The sequence below is a fragment of the Symphalangus syndactylus genome, chromosome 19 (genome assembly GCF_028878055.3).
Source record: "Symphalangus syndactylus isolate Jambi chromosome 19, NHGRI_mSymSyn1-v2.1_pri, whole genome shotgun sequence".
Classification (NCBI taxonomy): Eukaryota; Metazoa; Chordata; class Mammalia; order Primates; family Hylobatidae; genus Symphalangus; species Symphalangus syndactylus.
The window spans coordinates 35,126,945-35,152,206 of record NC_072434.2 but is presented as its reverse complement, the minus strand read 5'-3'; the positions used below and the strand labels follow the sequence as shown (position 1 = coordinate 35,152,206).

The 25,262-nt window shown below is 38.6% G+C and overlaps 1 long non-coding RNA gene and 1 pseudogene across 1 annotated transcript in view; one reads left to right on the top strand and one right to left on the bottom strand.

Annotated features, from left to right (window-relative positions):
* Positions 1–4,417, bottom strand: part of LOC129458534 (uncharacterized) — a 36,845-nt gene extending 32,428 nt beyond the window's left edge. The window contains exons 1-2 of the long non-coding RNA XR_008649649.2: positions 4,100–4,417; positions 1,447–1,563 (exon numbers count right to left, since the gene is read on the bottom strand). This is a non-coding gene — a long non-coding RNA (uncharacterized lncRNA). The remainder of the gene's footprint in view (positions 1–1,446; positions 1,564–4,099) is intronic.
* Positions 4,418–16,950: 12,533 nt separating this feature from the next.
* On the top strand, positions 16,951–18,052 carry LOC129458532 (farnesyl pyrophosphate synthase-like; annotated as a pseudogene).
* Positions 18,053–25,262: the final 7,210 nt, after the last annotated feature.

Sequence of the window (25,262 nt, the reverse complement as noted above, 5' to 3'; positions counted from 1 at the left end):
GATTGTTTACAGTTTAATGTTTACCTTATTTGAACATGGTTTGAACAGTTGTCCCCTTTTGATTGGCCAAAACTCGGTGACTGGCACAAGAATAGGTTACAGTCTGTTTATACCTCCATTTAGGTTATAGTTCACTATGTATAGATAGACCTTCAGGCTAAACTTAAAATATGTAAGAAAGCAACTTCATGCTAAACTTGAGTTAACGCAAACTTCTAAATAAGGTAGACAAGTTTTACTAACATAATTTTTACAGAAAAGAAAGCCAGGTTACTGCCTATGGCTCGGTAGTATTTGGGGCAATAAACATGGCTACCTAATACAGGCATACTGCATATGGCCATGCTGGCTGTGAATCTGATGAAAATCGTGCCTTCTAGAGTTTTGTAAAGAACAGTCTTCACGCCACATCCAGGGACCTGGCAATACAGTGCCCTCCAGCAACAATCAAGAAATTTTTAATCCAGTACTTTTCCCCAGGATAACTTTCCTTTTCTACATACACACACACACACACAGACACACACACACTCATACACACTCAAACATTTTCCACCATGCATTCATTGTCCTTATGCCCTCCAAATTAAAGCAGCAAATTAAATCAGTGCTAGAAATAGGAAGAAACTTTCTAGATTCTACCTTTATGTTAAGAATGAAAAATAGTAATTATTCCATAATACTGCAGGGTGAAAATGTACAGAAAAACATTTTCTCATTAATGTACATACAGCGCCCATACTGTACTTACATGTCTACTGCTGGCTAATCTACATATTATATAGCTAAACAAAGCAACATTTTGAAACAATACTTGTAAGTTTTAAACATTCTAAAACAGTCTGGCAGTCAGTCCTTGTGTTTCAAACCTAAGATTAAAGCAATAATTTATTTTATAGTTTCTGTGAAGATATCATAAGTTCTCATCTCTAAGATAATTTCAGCATGGATTTATTGATGCATGCTATATGTGGTTTAACTGAATGTATGTTTTCTTTGCATGGGGCTATGAAGTGTCTAGATAGGAAGTAGCAAATAAAGAAAACTCAGACATGTTGCTTGTTACAATTTCAAATATTCATGCCAGTAAGAAAGAAAATGAACAGATAATATAAACTGTTCCTCTATTTTGAGGAATAGCATTCTTTGCAATCTACTTTAAAAGCTTCTAGTAGAAATTACTTCTCAATCAGAGAAATTTTAAATAACCTAATTTAACTTGACACAGATTACCTAAAATTACAATGCAATTGTCATTTTCGACTACTGAAAAAATGAATAATCTTTCTTTAAGAAGCCTCCAGGCTGGGTGTGTTGGTGCACACTTGCAAGCCCAGCACTTTGGGAGACTGTTTGAGGCCAGGAATTTGATATCAGCCTGGACAACATAGCAAGACTCCATCTCTAATTTTTTTTTTTAAATCAGCCTGGCATGGTGGCACATACCTGTGGTCCCAGCTACTTTGGAGGCTGAGGTGGGAGAATTGCTTGAACCCAGGAGTTTGAGGCTGAGTGAGCTATGATCACACCACTGCATTCCAGTCTGAGTGACAGAGACCCTGTCTCAGAAAAAAGAAAAACTTCTTGTGAGAGATTCATTCTAATACTTATATTTTCACATTAGCTTGAAAAAACATGAATCAGTTCATTATGTATTCCCATTTCTTATAATTGTGGAATAAATGAGAATCACATATAACCATTACATGTATTTCAAAATTACTTAAACTCTGAAGTAAAATGCATTTTTTAATTCATACATATGTGTCTGACACTTTTGGCAAACAGGAACGTCGGTGGATAAAGACTCATGAAAAAGTCAATACCTGGTTTCCTGTCCTGAATCTGCTTCTCTCTAGCCTTGCAATCTTAAAAAAAATCACTTTTCCTCTCTACTTTTTAATTTCCTTATCAGAAGATTGAGATAACTATCATACAGAGTTTTGTGAGGCACAGATCTAAAACACCACTCAAAAATATACACAGCAGTATTAACACATGCAATTTTGTTTTAATATTATTATGATTCACAAAAACTTGACTAAAAACTGAAAAGTTTATACTCTACTTTTCCCACTCCTGTTTCCCACACATGTATATGTATGTGTGTGCATGTGTGCACGTGTGTGTGTGTATGCATGTGTGTGTGTATGTGTATGTATTCAGCATCTATTGATTTGTCTTAAGCTTCTAAGGTTCAATGGACAAATTCAGCTTCTTCCACCTGTAAGTAACTGCATAATTTTATTTTTAAGGTATATATACTGAACCATTTACACGTAGGCAGAGCAACTTAGCCAAAGTCACACTCTCTTCTGGCATTGAAGTAAAACTTCACCCTCTGCCAATCCCCTTCATTTGCCTTCCCCTGCTCTGATCCCATCAGTAGTCCTAATACTTCTGCCATGTTATTTTTCATCTCAGAGTCTGCCTCATGAGGAAAGCCATCCACAGCAATGAGTTTACTCATGTTATTCTCACTTTTAAAGAAGAGTAAAATGAGACACAGAGATTAAATGCTTAAGTTCTCTCAAGCATTTAGTAACAGACCCAGTGATTAAATCCAGTTAGAGTCCAGAGCCACCAGAACAGTTTTGTTGATTCTAATCTTTCATAAATAAGTCCTATGTGTAATAATTTAAATCACAACAGAAGTTAAAAATCGTTCTCACTCCTGTTATACAGCTAGCATTTACTTGCTATCTAAACAAACAAATATAGCAATAGTTTAAAAAAAAAAAAAAACAAAACAAGGCCGGGGGCGATGGCTCACGCCTGTAATCCCAGCACTTCGGGAGGCGGAGGCGGGCGGATCACGAGGTCCAGGAGATCGAGAATATCCTGGCTAACACGATGAAACCTCGTGTCTACTAAAAATACAAAAAATTAGCCAGGCGTGGTGACAGGCGCCTGTAGTCCCAGCTACTCGGGAGGCTAAGGCAGGAGAATGGTGTGAACCCGGGAGGTGGAGCTTGCAGTGAGCTGAGATCGCACCACTGCTCTCCAGCCTAGGTGACAGAGCAAGACTTCATCTCAAACAAAACAAAACAAAAAACAACAAACAAACACACCACTCTTAGCCAGTTATCAAATTGTTTTCTCACAGCACCATATCCACTCTTCTTTGCCCTGTTTTGTGATACTGGGTCTGGACACTAAACTTTTCTCTTTTGTCAGCTGATGCAAGGCAACAATATCAGGAAAACATTTGCTTTCTGACTTTCTTTTGTTATCATTATACAATTTGAGAGCCCAGTTGCCTGTGCTGCTGAGCACTAGTGGTACCCTTGGGCCATGCTCTCCTCACCAGCCGGTCTTGCCAATTATCTCTGACCAGCCACATTGTCCAGGCAATGTATCCCACTTACAGAAATTAGCTCTGTCTATGACTGTTGGTGAGTTTTCTCATCTTTGGCAGGCTGCATTTTACTGTGGTAGCCATTTTTTTGATGAAGAAATCTGAGTCTTACCACTGGAGAGCATCTGGTTGAGGGGAGGCAGCTCTCCTACTCTAGTTCTTTCATCGGACTCCCTTTCCTGGCCTAAAAATAGTAGCTGCTTTGTTGCACTTGCGATTTCTGGACCGCTTACAGTCCTCTTTTACCCCAACCTTCATTATTAGTAACCCCTGTTCTATTAATTATTCTGTACGTTAAATTTCCTGTAATCAAATAACTGGTATATTTTCTGTATCTTGATGGAACCCTGACACAAGTACTCTCCATCTCTAAACAATAAACCGACTTGTTAAACATATGCCAAATGCCTAAATAGAATCCACTAGAATTAAGGGTAATTGAACTTGACCAGGTATGGATTACTTGAGAACATAGCATTAAAATTAATTTAATTATCTTTGTTAACAGAGTAAAGAAAAATATGCTGTTACATCATTTCAAAAGATACAAAAACACGGTAAAAACAGTTGGCAAAATTTAACCTTCATTTTGCATAAATTAATCCATGAATAAAAAAATACATTCCTTTAACAAATTGAGATTGTCTACTAGAAAACAAAAATGATGTTGTATCTACCATTGTCATATGAGGAACATCTCTGCTCGAGTCAGTAGCAGTAAACAAGCATGCCCACTCTCACCTGATGTCTCAGTGTGCCCGGAATTGGTGGGTTCTTGGTCTCACTGGCTGACTTCAAGAATAAAGCCGCAGACCCTTGCGGTGAGTGTTACAATTCTTAAGGATGGTGTGTCTGCAATTCGTTCCTTCTGATGTTCAGACGTGTTCACAGTTTTTTTCTTCTGGTGGCTTGGCGGTCTTACTAGCTTCAGGAGTCAAGCCGCAGACCTTCGCAGTGAGTGTTACAGCTCTTAAGGAGGTGCACCTGGGGTTGTTCCTCCCTCCCGCTGGGTTCGTGGTGGGCTCGTTGTCTCACCCGCCTCAGGAATAAAGGCCTCAGAAGTGAAGCTGCAGACCTTCGCAGTGAGTGTTACAGCTCTTAAGGAGGTGCACCTGGAGTTGTTCCTCTCTCCCGCTGGGTTCGTGGTGGGCTCGTTGTCTCACCCGCCTCAGGAGTAAAGGCCTCAGAAGTGAAGCTGGAGACCTTCCCGGTGATGGCACAGACCCAAACACCGAGCAGCAGCAACATTTATTGCCCAAAGCAAAATTACAAAGCCTCCACAACTGAAAGGACACCCAATCAGGTTTCAGCTGCTGGCCCGCGTGGCCTGCTTTTATTCCCCTATCTGGCCCTACCCACATCCTGCTGATTGGTCCATTTTATAGAGAGCTGACTGGTCAATTTTACAGAGAGCTGATTGGTCCCTTTTTCAGAGAGCTGATTGGTCCGTTTTGGCAGAGTGCTGATTGGTGCCTTTACAAACCTTTAGCTAGACACAGAGTGCTGATTGGTGCCTTTACAAACCCTTAGCTAGACACAGAGTGCTGATTGGTGCATTTACAACCCCGTAGCTAGACACAAAGGTTTTCCAAGTCCCCATCAGGTTAGCTAGACACAGAACGCCGACTGGTACATTTACAAACTTTTAGCTAGGGAGAAAAGTTCTCCAGGTCCCCACCAAACCCAGAAGCCCAGCGGGATTCACCTCTCAATGGCACTCGCTGCAGGACTTTCTGGCACCGGCAGCTCGGAGGGAGCTCGTCCCCCAAGCCCAGCAGGCGCCGGCTGGCCACACCAAGCCCGCCGAGCCCGCACCCACCCAGAACCCGTGCCGGCCCTCAAGCGGTGTGCGCAGCCCCGGCTGCGGCAGGCGCCTCTCCCTCCACACCAACCTGCCAGCAGAGGGAGCAGGCTTCGGCCTCGGCCAGCCCGGGAGAAGGGCCCCCACAGCGCAGCGGCGGGCTGAAAGACTCCTCCAGCGCCGCCAGAGCTGACGCCGAGGCTGCGGAGGTGCTGAGAGCCAGCAAGGGCTGGTAGCACGTTGTCACCTCTCATTAGTCTGTGCTGCTATGACAAAATACCACAGACTGGGTAATTTATCAACAATATAAATGTATTTCTTTCAGTTCTGGAGGCTGGGAAGTGTAAGATCAAGGCACTGGCCTGTTCAGTGTCTGTGATGCCCCAGTCTTCCTGCTTCCAAGATGGTGCCTTGTTGTGGCATCCTCTGGACGGATGAACACTGTGTCTTTCATGGCAGAAGGAATATAAGGAAAAAAGGGCCAAAGCTGGTTTCCTCCAGCTCTTCTATAAGCACTAATCCATTTACGAGAGTGGAGTTTTCATGAATCACTTCCCAGAGGCCTCATCTCTTAATATCACTACAGTGGAATTAAGTTTCAATATCTGAATTTGGGGAAGCATTCAGACTATAGCATCTGACAATTCAACTTTGTACTTGAGACCCTAGCCAATGCTATGTGAAGGAGAAAAACGAGATCTATTTTTAGAAGAGAAGACTCAAAACATGCACTGTATGTATATTGCCTACCTTGAAATTCTAAAATAATTAAGTCACATAACTTACAGACTAATAGGGGTTTGATAATTAGACCAAATAGAAAAACAACTCAAATCAAGTGTTGGTTTCTTGATATACTGCCAATAACCAATTAGAACATATAAGGAAATAACTGTTAGTAAGAATTGCACAAGCCCTCTACCAAGACAATGCTTTCCCATTTAAAGATGCAAAAAGAGACCTGAATAAGTGGGGAGTGGCATACTGTATTTTGAAGGTGTATTGGTACATTTTCACACTGCTGATAAAGACATACCCAAGACTGGGCAATTTACAAGAGAAAGAGTTTTATTGGACTTACAGTTCCACGTGGGTGGGGAGGCTTTACAATCATGGCGGAAGTCAAGAAGTAGCAAGTCACGTCTTACATGGATGGCAGTAGGAAAAAAAGGAGAGCTTGTGCAGGAAAACTCCCCCTTAAAATAACCATCAGATCTCCTGAGACAGACTTGCTATCATGAGAACAGCACAGGAAAGACCTGCCCCCATGATTCCATTACCTCCCACCGGGTCCCTCCCACAACACATGGGAATTCAAGATGAGATTTGGGTGGAGACGAAACCAAACCGTATCAGAAGGTAAACATTAAATAGCAAAAAGACATCAAATATTCATAAATTAACATATAATCCAATGAAATCTCAATAAAAAATTTAAAAGCTTCTTAAATCTGAAGAATGCAGGAGCTGATTCCAAAGTTTTTAATAATAAAAAACACAAGAATAGCCAAAACATTTAAAAAAGAAAAGAAAAAATATACTATCCATGAAATATATAAAACAGTATAATATGGTATTTAAAGAATTATAATATTTAAAATACTGTGATTCTGGAAAGCATAATAATGAAAAGTCCAAAATGAAAAATCCAGGAAGATATTCATATTTGTGACTTTAGTTCATTATTTTAAATAATTAAGAAGTGGTTATTAAATTGTATTGGAAAAGTTCATTTGAAAAAGAAAAGAAAAAAGATTAAAAATCTCACAACATAAAAAACTAAATTTCAGGTAGAGGTGGCAAAGATGCAGCTCTTTCATAACCAAAGTTTAATAAAGGACCTGACATCGTTTTTTGATGTTTGGCTGCTGGCAGCCCTTAAAACTTACGACTCTCTCATCTCGTTGTGCTTCACAAGCTTAATTAGAAGCCTAGATGCTCTCTTCTTTGTCAATGGTGAGTGGTTTAAACCACACTGGTTACCACCCACCTAAGGTACTACCATCCCAGTCCCAGTTTCTTTTTTTTTTTGAGACGAAGTCTCACTGTCGCCCAGGCTGGAGTGCAGTAGCTAGATTGTGGCTCACTGCAGGCTCCGCCCCCCGGGGTTCACACCATTCTCCTGTCTCAGCCTCCCGAGTAGCTGGGACTACAGGCGCCTGCCACATCACCTGGCTAATTTTTTGTATTATTAGTAGAGATGGGGTTTCACCGTGTTAGCCAGGATGGTCTCGATCTCCTGACCCTGTAATCTGCCCGCCTCGGCCTCCCAAACTGCTGGGATTACAGGTGTGAGCCACTGCACCTGGCCCCGGTTTCTAACCACCAAAAAAATCTGAAGCCAAGTATCCCTGGTTCTCTGAAGTCATTTTAGTAATTCTTTGGGAGCAAGCTTGCCCTCTCCAGAAAGCCTTGGTAGGTGAGTAATAAAGCTTTATACCATCGTGTTGTGTGTGAGGTGTTATCAGCTTCGACATCTGATCCAAAGTTTGAATGGGTAGCTGGGGTCTATCATGACCTTGTGGGGAGGCCACAAGACAAAGCAGAATGTTGCGGGGGTTTTTTGTTTTGTTTTGTTTCTGTTTTTGAGACACAGTCTAACTCTGTTGCCCAGACTGAAGTGCAGTGGCGCAATCTTGGCTAACTGCAACCCCCTCCTCCTGGGTTCAAGCGATTCTTGTTCCTCAGCCTCCCAAGTAGCTGAAAGTACAGGTGTGCACCACCATACCTGACTAATACCTCAAACTCCTAGGCTGAAGTGATCCACCCACCTCAGCCTCCCAAAGTCTTGGGATTACAGGTGTGAGCCACCATGCACAGCCTGACAAAGCAAATTGTAACTATTAAACCTGTAATTACCAATCTGACTGCAAGTGGCTCACATGGCCCAGTTGCTTCCCTCAATCTCTGATCTTACTTTCTCAAAACAACCAAAATCTTTGTCAACACTTATCTTCTTCTTTCTCTCTACAACTTATTTGATTTTTTTTCCCTTAAAATTAGTACTAAGTCCTGGAAAATCCACCTACTTTGACATTGATGGGTCTTTATTACTACCATTTTCTCGTTAACCATAACAACTTACAAGACATGAGACCTAAACAGCAAATTCCTCTAATGTGGGGAAAAATGGGAGCTGTTGTTTGAGGAATTTTCTCTTGGTATTATTGTCTAAGTGGCTAGGACATTTATTCCACAAACAATTTTTGAGGCTGAAATAGCTACAAGGTTACATGCTGAAAATATTATAGTGAACAAATATATATATAACACCAAAAATTAAACTTCATGTCCTCGTGGGATTTAAATTTTCACGAGATAATTAAACAATAGGTAAATAAACCAATGAATAAGTAATATTCTTTTATATAATTATTAGATAGTATTAGGTATTAGATAAAATATGAAACTAAAATATCTGAAATATAAGGGAATAGATGGGAGGGTTAGTATAGTTAAGGTAGTTGTAGTAGACTTCCTTGAGGAGGTGACATTTGAGCACAGAACTAAATAAAATGAAAGGGTGAGTGAGGCAAACATTTGTGGGGTGAGCATTCTAGGCTGAGGCAATGGTGGATGCAAAGGCCCTGTGATAGGAGCATGACTGGGCTGTTTGAGAAGAATGCTAGTATGGCTTCAGCAGAAGGGACCATAGAGAAACAGGAAACATATTTAGGAAGGTTGCCAGGGACCACAGTATAAAAGAACACTGAGGACACTAGATTTTATTTGTATTATTATGAGAAACTATCAAAAAGCACCGAAATAGAAAATAGTATGATATGCTGATATATATTTTGAAGAGATGACTTGAACTTCTGTATTGACTGAAGATTAAGAGAGAAAACAGAGTGAGGTTACGAAGCTAGAACAGTGATGTTTAGGAGAGACCAGCTTGGCTTGGAGTAGGGAGGAAGAAAGAGAGGTGCTGAATATTCCTCACATTAGAGACGGGATGAGAAAATCATAAGGGTTGTCTCTCATCACCTCAACACTAGAATTCCTGAGATAGGCAGCCTAACATTCTTTAGTCTTTGAGCCAGAGGAAATAGTTTATTTTTTATTTTTATTTTTTTAAGTGCATTCCTTTTTTATTTAAAGAGAGCAAAAGCAACTCTTTTCCCTTTGTCATTATCATATTTTACTTTATTTATTTTATTTATTTATTTGTTTATTTATTCCATCAACTTTTATTTTAAGTTCAGGGGTGCATATGCAGGATGTGCAGGTTTGTTACATAGGTGAACGTGTGCCCATGTGGTTTGCTACACAGATCATCCCATCACCTAGGTATTAAGCCCAGCATCCATTAGCTACTCTTCATGACACTCTCCCTCCCCCAATGCACTCCCACAGGCCCCAGTGTGTGTTGTTCCCCTCTATGTGTTCTCATTTTTCAGCTCCAACTTATGAGAACATGCAGTGTTTGGTTTTCTATTCCTGTGTTAGTTTGCTGAGAATGATGGCTTTCAACTCTATCCATGTCCCTGCAAAGGACATGATCTCATTTCTTTTTATGGCTGCATAGTATTCCATGGTGTATATGTACCATATTTTCTTTATCCAGTCTACCATTGACAGGCATTTGGGTTGGTTCCATGTCCTTGCTATTGTGAATAGTGTTGCAATAAACATACATATGCATGTGTCCTTATAGTAGCATGATTTCTATTCCTTTTGATATATACTGAGTAATGGGATTGTGGGGTCATATGGTTATCTGGTTCTAGATCCTTGAGGAATCGCCACACTATCCTCTACAATGATTGAACAAATTTACATTCCCAACAACAGTGTAAAAGTGTTCCTATTTCTCCACAGCCCTGCAAAAATCTATTATTTCTTGACTTTTTAATAATCTCCATTCTCACTGGCATGAGATGGCATCTTATTGTGGTTTTGATTGTATTTCTTTAATTATCAGTGATGTTGAGCTTTTTCTCGTACATTTGTTGGCTGCATAAATGTCTTCTTTTGAGAAGTGTCTGTTGATATCCTTTGCCCACTTTTTGATGGTTGTTTTTTTTTTTTTCTTGTAAATTTGTTTAAGTTCCTACTAGATTCTGGACATTAGACCTTTGTCAGATGGGTAGATTGCAAAAATTTTCTCCCATGCTGTAGGTTGCCTCTTCACTCTGATGATAGTTTCTTTTCACAATATTGATTATTCCTATCCATAAGCATGGATTGTTCTTCCATTTGTTTGTGTCCTCTATTATTTCCTTGAGCAGTGGTTTGTAGTTTTTGAAGAGGTCCTTCACATCCCTTGTAAGTTGTATTCCTAGGTATTTTATTCTCTTTGTAGTACTTGTGAATGGGAGTTCATTCATGCTTCGGCTCTCTGCTTGTTTATTATTGGTGTGTAGGAATGCTTGTGATTTTTGCACATTGATTTTATATCCTGAGACTTTGCTGAAGTTGCTTATCAGCTTAAGGAGCTTTTTGGCTGAGGTGATGGGGTGTTCTAAATATAGAATTATGTCATCTTCAGAGACAATTTGACTTCCTCTCTTCCTATTTGAATAACCTTTATTTCTTTCTCTTGCCTGATTGCCTTGGCCAGAACTTCCAATATTATGTTGAATAGGAGTGGTGAGAAAGGGCATCCTTGTCTTGTACCGGTTTTCAAAGGGAATATTTCCAGCTTTTGCCAATCAATATGATATTGGCTGTGGATTTGTCACAAATAGCTCTTATTGTTTTGAGATATGTTCTCTAAATACCTAGTTTATTGAGAGTTTTTAACGTGAAGGGATGTGGAATTTTATCAAAGGCCTTTTCTGAATCTATTGAGATAATCACGTGATTTTTGTCTTTGATTCTGATTATGTGATGGATTATGTTTATTGATTTGCATATGTTGAACCAGCCTTGCGTCCCAAGGATGAAACTGACTTGGTGATGGTGGGTAAGTTTTTTTTATGTGCTGCTGGATTCAGTTTGCCAGCATTTTATTGAGGATTTTTGCATCGATTTCTATCAGGGATATTAGCCTGAAGTTTTCTGTTTTTGTTGTGTCTCTGCCAGGTTTTGGTATCAAGGTGATGCTGGCCTCATAAAATGAGTTAGGGAGGAGTCCCTTTTGTTCAATTATTTGGAATAGTTTTAGAAGTAATGGTACCAGCTCCTCTTTGTATCTCTGGTAGAATTCAGCTGTGAATCTGTCTAATCCTGGGCTTTTTTTTTTTTTTTTTTTGGTTGATAGACTATTAATTACAGCCTCAATTTCACAACTTGTTATTGGTCTATTCTGGGATTCGACTTCTTCCTGGTTCGGTCTTGGGAGGGTATATGTGTCCAGGAATGTATCCATTTTTCTTCCAGATCTTCTAGTTTATTTGAGTAAAGGTGTTTATATTATTCTTTGACGGTAGTTTATATTTCTGTGGGATCAGTGGTGATATCCCCTTTATCATTCTTTATTGTGTCTATTTGATTCTTCTCTCTTTTCTTGTTAGTCTAGCTAGCAGTCTATGTATTTTGTTAATCTTTTCAAAAAAACACCTCCTGGATTCATTGATTTTTTTAAGGGATTTTTTAAATGTCTCTATCTCCTTTGATTCTACTCTGATCTTATTTATTTCTTGTCTTCTGCTAGCTTTTGGATTTATTTGCTCTTGCTTCTCTAGCTCTTTTAGTTGTGATGTTAGGGTGTCAGTTTGAGAACTTTCTAGCTTTCTGATGTTGGCATTTAGTGCTATAAATTTTCCTCTTAACATTGCTTTATCTGTGCCCCAGAGATTCTGATATTTTGTCTCTTTGTTCTCACTGGTTTCAGTGAACTTCTTGATTTCCGCCTTACTTTCGTTATTGACTCAGGAGTCATTCAGGAGCAGGTTGTTCAATTTCCATGTAATTGTGTGGTTTTTAGTGAGTTTTTTAATCCTGAGTTCTAATTTGGTTGCACTGTGTTATGAGAGACTGTTTGTTATGATTTCAGTTATTTTGCATTTACTGAGGAGTGTTTTAATCCCAATTATGTGGTCAATTTTAGAATAAGTGCCATGTAGTACTGAGAAGAATGAATTTCTGTTGATTTGGGATAGAAGTTCTGTAGATGTCTATTAGGTCCACTTCATCCAGAGCTGAGTTCAAGTCCTGAATATCCTTGTTAATTTTCTGTCTCATTGACCTGTCTAATATTGACAGTAGGGTGTTATAGTCTCCCACTATTATTGTGTTGGAGTCTAAGTCTCTTTGTAGGTCTCCAAGAACTTGTTCTATGAATCTAGGTGCTCCTGTATTGGGTACATATATATTTAGGATAGTTTCCTTTTCTTGTTGAATTGATCCCTTTACCATTATGTAATGCCCTTCTTATTTTCCTCCATCCCTTTGTTTTGAGCCTGTATGTCTTTGCATATAAGATGGGTCTCCTAAATACAGCAAACCGATGAGTCTTGACTCTGTATAATTTACCAGTCTGTGTCTTTTAATTGGGGCATTTAGTCCATCTACATTTAAATTTAGTATTGTTATGTGTGAATTTGATCCTGTCATCATGATGCTATTTTGCACACTATTTGATGCAGTTTCTTCCTAGTATCATTGGTGTTTATATTTTGGTGTGTTTTTGCTGTGGCTCGTACTGGTTTTTGCTTTCCATATTTAGTGCTTCTTTCAGGAGCCCTTGCAAGGCAGGCTTGGTGGTGACAAAAATTCCTCAGCATTTGCTTGTCTGGAAAGAATTGTATTTCTCCTTCACTCATAAAGCTTAGTTTGGCTGGATATGAAATTCTGGGTTGAAAATTCTTTTCTTTAAGAATGCTGAATATTGGCCCTCACTCTCTTCTGGCTTGTAGGGTTTCTGCTGATAGGTCTTCTGTTAATCTGATGGGCTTCCCTTTGTAGGTGACCTGGCCTTTCTCTCTGGCTGCCCTTAACATTTTTTTCCTTCATTTCAACCTTGGAGAATCCGATGATTATGCTTCTTGGGGTTGATCTTCTCATGGAGTATCTTAGTGATGTTCTCTGTATTTCCTGAATTTGAATGTTGGCCTGTCTTGCCGGGTTGGGGAAGTTCTCCTGGATAATAACCTGAAGTGTGATTTCCAGCTTTTTCCATTCTCCCCCTCTCCTTCAGTTACTCCAGTCTAACATAGGTTCGGTCTCTTTACATAGTCTCATATTTATTGGAGGCGTTGTTTATTTCTTTTCATTCTTTTTTCTCTAATCTTGTCTGCATGCCTTATTTCAGCAACGTGGTCTTCAAACTCTGATATCCTTTCTTCTGCTTGGTCAGTGTGGCTATTGATACTGATGTATGCTTCACGAACTTCTCTTGCTGTGTTTTTCGGCTCCATCAAGTCATTTATGTTCCTCTTTAAACTGGTTATTGTAGTTAGCAGCTCCTATAACCTCTTATCAAGGTTCTTAGCTTCTTTGTATTGTGTTAGAACATGCTCCTTTAGCTCAGTGGAGTTTGTTATTAACCATCTTTTAATGCCTACTTCTCTCAATTTGTCCATCTCATTCACCATCCAGTTCTGTGCCCTTGCTGGAGAGGCACTGCAATCATTTGGAGGAGAAGAGGCTTTTTGGGTTTTCAGCATTTTTTCATTGATTCTTTCTCTTCTTCATGAGTTTGCTTAGTTTTGATCTTTGAGGCTGCAGACCCTTGAATGGGGTTTTTTAGGAACTTTTTTGTGGTTGTTAATGCTGTTGTTGTTGCTTTCTGTTTGTTTGTTTTTCTTTCAGTGGGTAGGTCCCTCTTCTGTAGGGCTGCTACGGATTGCTGGGGGTTTACTTCAGGCCCTCTTCATCTGGTTTGCTCCTTTGCCTGGGAGGAGCAAGGAGGCTGGAGAACAACAAAGATGAGTGCCTTCTCCTTCCTCTGGGATCTCTGACTTCGAAGGGCACAACCACTGTTGGAGGGTCTCACCCAGTTGGGTAGCACAGGGAACAGGACCCGTTTAATGAAGCACTTTGACTGTCCCTCAGTGGAGGCGTTGCACTGTCGCTGGAGGGCAACCCACTTATCTGGGCTGCCCGGATTCCTCAGAACTAGCAGGAGGAAAGAGTAAGTCTGCTGGTCCGCAGAGACTGCGGCCACGCCTCCCACTAGGGGCTCAGGCCCATGGAGATCAGAGTTTTGTCCCTGAGGCCCTGGCTGGAGTTCCTGCAGGGAGGCCCCACCCAGCGAAGAGGGATGGGTCAGGGTCAGGGCTGAAGAGGCACTCTGGCCAGAGTCTGCCACAGCTGGTGTGTTGGGCTGTGGAGGACATCTCCTGGGACCAAACTGTCGAGCCTCCCTAACTCCAGCAGGGGAAAAGCATGGCCTGGAGCTATCGAGATGGCTGCCGCCATTCCCTCTCCCAGGGAGCTTGGTGTGTTAGGCAGCTATTAGTCCCAGTGTTGGCTGTTGCCCTTCCCCACAAGGAGCTCAAACGGCTTAGACAGCAGCCAGCTGCAGCTATGGTGCTGGTCACCCCTCCCCTAGGGAACTCAGCCGACTTAAACAGATTCTACCTGAGAGGCTGTTGAAAATCTGCGTGGCTCTGGGCTTGGGAGCCTAGGCCCCAGTGGTGTGGGTTCACGAGTGTGATCTGATCCGTGGGTTGCACAATTCTGTGGAAAAGGCATGGTTTCCCCGGTTAGGTAGTGCTCACTCACTGCCTCCCTTGGCTGGGGGTGGGGTGGGGGTAAAAGGTCCTCTGCCCCATGTGGCGCTCAGGTGGGCCACAGAACCACACTGCTCTTATGTCCTATCCTTGGGTCATGGCAGCCGCCTAGTCAGTTCTGATGAGAGAACCTGGATACCTCAGTTGCTGGTGAAGGATTCACATGCTATTATAGTTCTTTTCGAAGGGGGCTTCTGATCACAGCTGCTTCTAGTCGGCCATCTTGCCTGCCCCTCCCACTGCACACCTGTTGCCTTTCAATAGACTGGCCTTTCTTCAGCCTTAGCAAGACTTAAAAAACTTATGAAGGGAGAATTGGAAAAAAGCAAGCTAGTCAATATCAGTTCGAGGCTATATCTCTAGTATTATGGCAAATACTGCAATTACTTTTGCACCAACCTAATAGTATTCACATGCTGCAGCCTAGTTCATTAGGAATCTAGAGTGGGCTTTGAAAACAAAACTTTACAACTTATATATTAGTCAATCTTCCTTTATCTGCTACAGTTGTTTGTGCATACATATACGCTGAGGAACTATTCCAGCAGTGGTGGCTGGTGAATGGCAGATGCTTGGGTGTTGCTATCTGCCCTGGGCAAATGGCACCTTCATGTTACTTCTTAAACATACACCACCCTTTAGCATAATTTTTGGCTACAGATTTTATAACTATAATCTGCAGCCACGACTGTTGCTAATGCTTATGAAGTGAAACTTTCAAAGTGATTGAATTATCAATTAGTTGGTGAGTAATTAATGCTCTGTCCCTATAAAGTAGAAAAATATGAGAGGATACCTAACTTCTGAAAAAGAGAAGTAATAAGTCAATAAAGAACTTCAAGAAGTACCATTTAAAAATAGGATTTACAAAGAAAATAGCATGATGTGCAACAATCATATATAACAATTGAGGTGGTTACTGCATGTTTGGGCATTCTAATAAATGAAAGATGCAATCCGTAAAAACATTGTTCCTAAATTTTGCTGATGTATTCAACAACTACTTTTCATAATTGTTGCGGATTGTTCTAGGCACTGAGGTTACAGCCACTAAAGGGAGAAAAGTACATTGTCATTTGGGATAAAACTAGATATATCTATACTTCAAGCCTAGATATTCTGTTCCTGGTTGTAACAAAGGAATCTAAATTTAAAAGCTGTGTATACAGCTCAACTGAGTAACCATCAGTATGAAACATAGTTCTTAATCTATGATTGGCAACCAATCATTGAAATCATTTTCAAATTCCAAGAACAGCTATAGCATTTATATCAATAGATATAGGAAGTCACAAGACATAAGCTATGCTTCTCATCTTTTTTTGGTCTTCACTGCTTATAACATTAATATTATAAACTATCATTATTCTCCAGAGGATTATCTCTTTTAAGTCATTCATCATCACCTCTGCCACATATGTATATTTTATTACTTAAGAAAAAATAAATTAAATATCCCAAATGAAATTTGTATCATTTTAGGGACTTAAATCTTTAAAGCAAGGGCATTCAGAGCAAGGACTGAGTTTATAGTCACTATTTTCTGCTCTATCTAGGCATTGTTCAGAATTTCAATCATAAAATGCTCAAGATTGCAGCTAATATACTTTGCTTTTTGATACTGAGTTACACAGTTAATTATACATAGAAAGCTTTAGAGGTGACTACAAGGGGCATTTTTCTTTCATTGCTTTAATACATATTACATTTCAATTGATAAAAGTTTCTAATATTGTAAAAATACATTTAGGTATGATAATTATTTAAAGGAATATTCTGACTTCCATTTTGAATATTTGAAAAATTAGGCTGCCTGGTTAAGTCTCCATAATCAGTTTAAGAAAATAATTATGTAAATACAGAAATTTTTAACTACAAGGTATAAACTTAGGAAAGTTGTAATCACATGATTCAGTATTGGGAAAGTGTTCCCACAAAAAATTAATTATGTACCTGTATTTTTCAACCACCATGACAATGCATATGGTCCATAGCGATTCTTTATAAATGCTGACCCTCATCTCCCACCACCAGCCCTGCCACATCACAGGTCTTCTCATGTCCCATTAACAACTTCATAGTACAGGACTATGTACTATGAAACATCCTGGAAGTCTATTAAAGGGTCATGCAGACCCGCATCCAGGAACACAGCCCTTTGCTCTTCCCTCAGAATGAATGGAGACCAGAAATCAGATGTTTATGCCCAAGAAAAGTAGGATTTTGTTCAGCACTTCTCCCAGATTGTTAGGGTGCTGACTAAGGATGAGATGGGGTACCCAGAGACAGGAGATGCTATTGCCCGGCTCAAGGAGGTCCTGGAGTACAATGCCATTGGAGGCAAGTATCACCCAGGTTTGACGGTGCTAGTAGTGTTCCAGGAGCTGGTGGAGCCAGGGAAACAGGACGCTGATAGTCTCCAATGGGCCCTGACTGTGGGCTGGTGTGTGGAACTGCTGCAAGCTTTCTTCCTGGTGGCAGATGACATCATGGATTCATCCTTCACCTGTCGGGGACAGATCTGCTGGTATCAGAAGCTGGGCATGGATTTAGATGCCATCAATGATGCTATCCTTCTGGAAGCATGTATCTACCACCTGCTGAAGATCTATTGCCGGGAGCAGCCCTATTACCTGAACCTGACTGGGCTCTTCCTGCAGAGTTCCTATCAGACTGAGATTAGGCAGACCCTGGACCTCATCACAGCCCGCCAGGGCAATGTGGATCTTGGCAGATTCACTGAAAAGAGGCACAAATCTATTGTCAAGTACAAGACAGCTTTCTACTCCTTCTACCTTCCTGTAGCTGCAGCCATGTACATGGCAGGAATTGATGGCAAGAAGGAGCATGCCAATGCCAAGAAGATCCTGCTGGGAATGGGAGAGTTCTTTCAGGTTCAGGATAATTACCTTGACCTCTTTGGGGACCCCAGTGTGACTGGCAAAGTTGGCACTGACATCCAGGACAACAAATGCAGCTGGCTGGTGGTTCAGTGTCTGCAACAGGCTACTCCATAACAGTACCAGATCCTGAAGGAAAATTCAGACAGAAGGAAGCCGAGAAGATGGCCTGAGTGAAGGCACTATATGAGGAGCTGGATCTGCCAGCCGTTTTCTTGCAATATGAGGAAGACACTTACAGTCACATTATGGGTCTCATTGAACAGTACGCAGCACCCCTGCCCCCAGCCATCTTTCTGGGGCTTGCGCGCAAAATCTACAGTCAGAAAAAGTGACTTAGAGACTGCAAGGGAGGCGAGAGGAGGCTGTCAATAAATAAATTATTGTGGGAAAAAAGGGGGCATGCATACCATAGTTTTAGAGGGTAAGCAAATGTGCATCTGTAGAAAGACAGAGATTTAGAATCCAGCCGTACAATTCACAACACATGGTATATAAAGTGGCCATTGCCATTGCACTCTTAATTTTATGTTACTAATACATATATTTGGAATAGAAATGTACAAGTTATAGTACAGTATATTCCATGATGTGAAGTATGTAGTATAAATGGGTTTATAGGATATAGGATCAGGATACTCTGAGAGTTAATGTTGCTGAGTAAGAAGCATTATAAACAGCTTATAATAGTCTAAGATTAAATTATTTGCATAGAAGGCACAGCAACCTGTAAAAGAAGAACATTTTTTCTCAATCCAATAGTGGTAACACTAGCTAAAAAATAGCTACTAATATTAAACATTGTACTTATGGTTTGAAAGTCAACTATACCTGTAATTTAAAATCTAAGAGGAAGAAAATTTTGTCAAGATTTTGCTCAACCAGGTAGACAGCGAGATGTCAGCAAGAAAGATGCAACAACATTTTATTTGTATATGTGCAGCGTATTATCTATTTTTGTCCAAGACAGGGAGAAAATAAGACTTGGTAAAAACTTCATTACAGTAAGCAATAGAAAAAGTCTATTCCAGATTTATTGGAACACTCCATTTATAAAATACAAGACAAATTTTGGAAAGCACTTTTTTTCAGTAAAACTCAATAAAATATGGGCTCTATTAAACACATGAATAAAATTATATTATAATGACTTAAATGGAAGGTATCCATAAATGTGGAAGGGGATAAGAAAGCTGAATGAAGTAAAAAATATAAAAGGAAACTAAAATGCCATCGTACATGTGGTTTTTACCAAAAATAACAATATGCAGAAGTGACTCTAACAAAATCTGAATCTTGATTTCAATTTTAATGTGTTAATTGAATCCAGAAGTCAGAGAAAAATAGCCAATAAGCAGAAAATATCCAAATAGGATAATGGATATTTATATAAGAGCAAAGTCCAATGTAAGTTCATATTTTCTAAAAATAATATTAGAACAAATGTAAGAAAAGCCATAATCAAAGATAAAATAGACATAAGCTTTCCTGAATTAAAGAAATGCCTGATTTTAAAGATTGACATGAATCACTGTGTAATAGGAAAAAATCAATGAAAAGAGAGCAATGTTCAAACTTATGCTGATTAAATTAATATTCAGAATAATAAACATAATAAATCAACATTATATAGGCAACACTTTGGGAAATATAATAAAGGAATCAAAAATGCATAAATGGAATTGCTATTGTGTTAAGAGCATTTTCTCATATCCTTAAATATTCTTTTAAAAATGTTATTTCCATGCTTCATCACATGGATGAGTTAGATATACCAGGATTGAGTTAGATTTTTCCTATTCGTGGACATTTGGGTTATCTAAAGTGGTTTGCATTTTAAAATGGTTCTGTTATAGGTTTTATATGCATGTTTGTATAGCATCTATTCGTGTTTCTTAGACTACTTAGAATCTTGGAAGTAGAATTACTGATTCAAAAAGTATAAATATTTAAATATTCATAATACATATTTTCAGATTGCTTTCCACAGACTTTGGCTATTTACACTCTCCAGCTTGTCCATCTTCTTTTACTCTTAGTCACAGCTCTTCTCTACTCATTTACTTAAGGTTTATGCATTGTTTCCTATGCATTCATCGTAGTGTTATTTCTGGAGACATAAAGATACATTGACTGAGAGTCTTAACATTAGAAAGTTTCCATCCCAGTGGAGGCAGAGATAGGGAGGGATATATTAGAAATACTGCATAACAGACAATTATAAAACACTGTGGTAAGAACAATCTAGAACAGTGACAGATAAAAGTTATTATGACAGTCAAGAGAAGACATTCCTAACCCAGACCACAGAGTTCAAGGACAGTCCCCTGGTAAAGAAGTAACACACTGAGTTGTGTGAAGTGAATTGAATCCAATAAAATTAAATTTAAATTTAAGGAAGTGAAAAGAGAGAGACAGAGAATGTAGGAAGGCACCAGGTAATTTCAAGATGGAGAGAAATATGAACAAAAGAACAGAGGCAAGAAACACAGAGAGGCAAGAATTATCAACTGTTTAGCATTCTTGGAAAGTGAAGCTTGATGGACGGCATAGTAAAATCTCAGGCTAGAGAGGATAGATGTAGCCAGATCAGGAGAATATTGGAAATCAGTTTTAAGAGCTTGGCAATTAAATACCACTAAAGGCCATCAAGCTGTCATAGTTGCATGTTACAAAGATTCATCTGGAACACATGTGTATAGTGTACTTGATATATTAGTTTGTGGTGGTTTCTTCATCATAAGCCAAGTTGTTGACAGTTGATTCAATCTCAAATGAGTTGGTAACTACCCAGCCCTAGTGTTTACTATAAGAAAGAATTCATTGCCCTTATTTTTATTTGGGTGATGGCCAAGCAACATTTTTTAGCCCAATAGCTGTTATGACTATTTAATTGTTTAAGTCAAAGGTTTATAAAGGACATCTCTAGAAGATGTTCTGTACCAATAAGAGATCTGGACAAAAATTATCATCTAGATAAATGCAAATTTATTTATATAAATAAATCTATTGCAGGCTGAGTTTTCTTTCTTCTCTGGCGTGTGGAATGCTTTTTCATTCTCACTCATCTTACTTCCTTTTTTCCTTATTTTCCCTGAGGTTTGCATTTCTTAAATAATTGTAAAAACCAGAGGTAAAGTTGGAGAAGGCAAATAAAAGTGTACTTTATGATGACCTCAAAGATAGTGAAGCCAACCCCATTGTCGCATAGAACTCATGTTTCTGGTTTCTTTTGAATAAACATAAAAATTGACCTTCAGAGTCTTAAAACTTGAGAGACTTAACATTTGTCTTATCCAAGTTCCATTCCCAGGAAACAAACTATCAGGCTTCCCAGATAATATCAAGGAACTGAAACTCCCCAGATTGCCACACCTGGTCAATGAGATGCTTGACCCCTCACCCCTCATGATTGCCTAACTGATCACCTGTGCCTGTTGATCAACTCCTTTTCCTTATCCTTCTCTAATTCCTGTTTTCTCACACATACTTACATTTTCCCCCTGCTGTATAAATCCCTAAGTTTAGTCAACTGAGGCAACAGATTTGAGATTTTATCTCCCTTTCTCCATGACTTCAGCACCCAATTAAAGCCTTCTTCCTTGGCAGTACTCTTTGTCTCAGTGATTGGCTTTCTGTGCTGCGAGCGGCAGGACCTAGGCCAAATCCCTGGCCTAATAGCACTCAGGAATAGTAGCACTCAGGAAAGGGTATGCCATTTAATTTCCAGGCTTGCACAAACCCTGATTTGTGGACAAGGAGAAGATACTGGTGGATGAATAGAGATTCTTCTAAACATTTTTCATGCAGATAGTTTTATTCTAATCCTGAACATATATTATGTGTTGCTCACAGAATTCAATTTTTTTTATTTAACTCAGTCAATCTTATGATTACATGAAGATTCTCTGCAGTTGATTGTGGTCCCTACCCCCTATGTTTACATATATATTTCAGTTGAAAATTGTGAAAAGATGTATCAAGGGCTGTAAAGAAAATTATATTTACACTAAATATCCTATTTTTACCTAATATAAGCTTGTAATAAATTGTTTGATTACTGAATATTTAACTCTGAAAAAGTAATCAAAAGTTGAATTTTCAGTATATTATGTTTTTCTTTTTTATGTGAATATTAACAAAAAAATAGAAGATTGCCCATGTTTTTCCTTAGTGTCCATGTATCTTAAAGGCAAATAATAAAGAATGAATTGTTAGGTATAGGACATCTTTAAAAACCAAAATCTTTCGCTACCTGCTTGTTATGCTCTTCGATGTGACTTGCTTGGCCAATGGAACTTTATCAAATATAATGCACACAGACACTTGAAAAGTATTTGCATACTAGGGTTTACTCTCTTGTTGGACTTGGAACCCTATATCCATATAAATGAGTATAAACTAGCATTCTGGAAGATGAAGTGCCATTATGGAGAAGAAGTGATGTACCCAGCTGACAGCCAGTGGTGACATATGCCAGATATGAGTATGGCAATTATAGAATATCACCCTAAACTAGATCTGCCAGTCAAACTGCCAGCTGAGTCTATAGATGCATAAAAGAGTCTAGTATAGATCAAAACGTGTTGGTCAAGACACACACAAAAAAACATTTGACTGACCAAAAAAATTATAAGGAAATAAAAAGAACATTGTTTTATGTCACTAAGTTTGGGCGCTTTGGTGTGTAACATGTTTCATGGTGTGAATTGCTTTGGGTTAATCCCGGGAACCACATCACTGAATTACTGTCTTCTCGTGTGGAACAAAGTCAGCATATAATCTCAATTTCCAAAATATGTGTTCATGCAATTTTTATGACAGTGTTACTTTTTCATATTTTAAAGATGAAATATATTAAAATAAAAATATCCTTACTGTCAAAATTCCTTTCAGTAAAAAAGTAAATTTCCAAATATTTATTCTATTAAAAACATGTTTTAACTTCAGCAAGAAAAAGTAAAATGGGTACAGATACACAACTTATAGCTAAAATGATTTTTCTGTATATTAATTATGTCTTTTTAATTGAAAATATGCATCTAACTTAGCTATAATGCTGTCTGTGGTTATATTACTAATGGAATTTTACTCTGAACTGTTCCTCTAAAATATCAGCTTGAACAAATTCTATAATGGCCAATATTTAGATACAATTTTTTTTTTTTGAGATGGAGTCTTGCTCTGTCACCCAGGCTGGAGTGCAATGGCACAATCTCGGCTCACTGCAAGCTTCGCCTCCCGGGTTCACACCATTCTCCTGCCTCAGCCTCCAGAGCAGCTGGGACTACAGGCACGCACCATCATGCCTGGCTAATTTTTTTGTATTTTTTAGTAGAGACGGAGTTTCACCGTGTTAGCCAGGGTGGTCTTGATCTCCTGACCTTGTGATCCACCCCCCTCAGCCTCCCAAAGTGCTGGGATTACAGGCATGACCCATCACGCCCACTAGATACAATTTTTTGATTGTGCTATTTCAGTGGAATGTCAGATGTTGTGTAATGATGCAAGATTGACTTCCAAAACAACTTTAAATTTTTGCCATATGATGCATGCGAAAGTCATCCTAAAATTCTGTTAGTGTTTACTCACTAACTCTGTGTCACAAATACTGATTGCCCTGTCTACTAAGTGAAATCTCAAGTTTGGAAAACACACTTAATTGTGATTGTCAAGGCACTTTCTTCTCACTTAGTAAATAATGATTAGCTTCTGTCATTTACTGGAAAAGTTAAACTTGATGAAGCAGTTTGGCAGCATATTGAATTTAACAAATCAAAATGATCATATTAGTGTGTGCATCAAATAACTGATATTGAATGTTCTTAATATCTTATAGATGTAATCCTCTGGTTATTCTCCTTCTTCACTTTTCGAACATTCCCAAGACTATAAAACAAATGTATTCTTAATTTAAAATCATTCAGGCTATATTTATACCAGGCTATTGATAATTTAATCAAGTTTCTAAAATCAATTACACTCTACTCTATTTAAGTATAACCTCAAATTACCACTAAAGATGCAGAAAATGAAATTTGATTGCTTTTTCAGGTTATTCATCATGAGTACCTAGTGGAAACTTGCCAGGCAAGCTCCCTCACCAGACTCTACACTATACCAAAATGTACTCACCAATGTTTTATGACACTTGCTGTTCAGTAATCAGAGTTATCATTGTAGGTCCCACAGTATAAGTTTGTCCTATTGAAGAAAATGAAGTATTATCAAATATTGAAACTCTCATATTTCTTGATAACACTCAGAGGAACTGCTTAGTTCTTATTCATCATTTCTGCATTCTGAACATAATCTACAAAGTGATATCTAGGGTTCTGGCAAGTGGAATCTTAATGCTCTAGGTATTTAGTGTGAATGTCAAAGTCTGTGATTTCCCCCATAATAAATTTCAATTGACTGGTGTCATTTACTGGAAAGGTTACATGTGATTGAATTTATGACCATTTGCTGCTGAACTCAGCTTATAAATTGCTAATGATTCTGGCAGATGATCCAGTTTCTTATGCCAATGAAATATTTGAGGTTAATTAAATAGCCTCCATCACCTCTTTTCACCAAAATGCCAATGAACTGCTGAGAAGTTAAATAAATGTACTACTTGGTACCCAGTATGCCAAATAAACTACTCTATGCACGCACTTTCCTGAGCCTATTATAGTGATCTTCTAAAACAGTTTCAACTGTTGGATTTTTAAAAATTGCTAAATGATGAAATTATTTGAAGTGTAAATTTATTCCACAGCACCATTAAACAGAATCCCATTAGGTCAAAGTAAGAGTAAAATAAATTTAATAAGTCTGGGAAAAAAGTTTTAAATATATAATAATCAACAAATATAAGATTATAAATGCAATTATGATTCACATCTGACTTGAAAATAATACTAAATTGATGGTAACAAAATCTTAAAATAAAATACTTACTGGATTTCTTTTAATAAGCAGCATATTTTTAGCTATCACCATCTGAGAAAATATTTCTATTTTACCAGAGGTGTGGAGTTTTATATGTAAGTACTTCTAAAGTGACATCATTCAAAATCGTTAGGTCTTCCACACATGAATGATACTGTTATTTTTCTGTCCTATATCTAGTTTACCCTTCTACCCATCTTAGTTTTTACTGGAACCTGAGTTTCTGTTTTATTTATTTATGTGGCAAACTCCTAGCTAAAGAATTACATTTTTCAGTATTCATTGTAGTCAGGAGTCAACAATGAGATGTAAAATGTTACTGGGTAAGGATTCAAGTAAAGCTCCTTAAAACTTTATCTGGAACATGGGTATTTTTGCTTTCTTTTGTGCCCTTTTTCTTTTAGAAACCCTGGAGTTCTGGTATCCAACCTAAATCATAGATGACCTTGAGGATAGTGAAGCAGAAAGGTAAAAAGAGGGTGACTAAGGTCATTAGTGCTATAGCACAGAAAAGTGCTATATTATTAAGGTCTCTTAATTGGTTACTTAGTAACTGAACTTTTTCCTAACTCACATAGTTAGCAAATACTGCATTATTGCATCAGGTGGTATACTAAATAAACATTGTAATAAAAATAATGGCCATT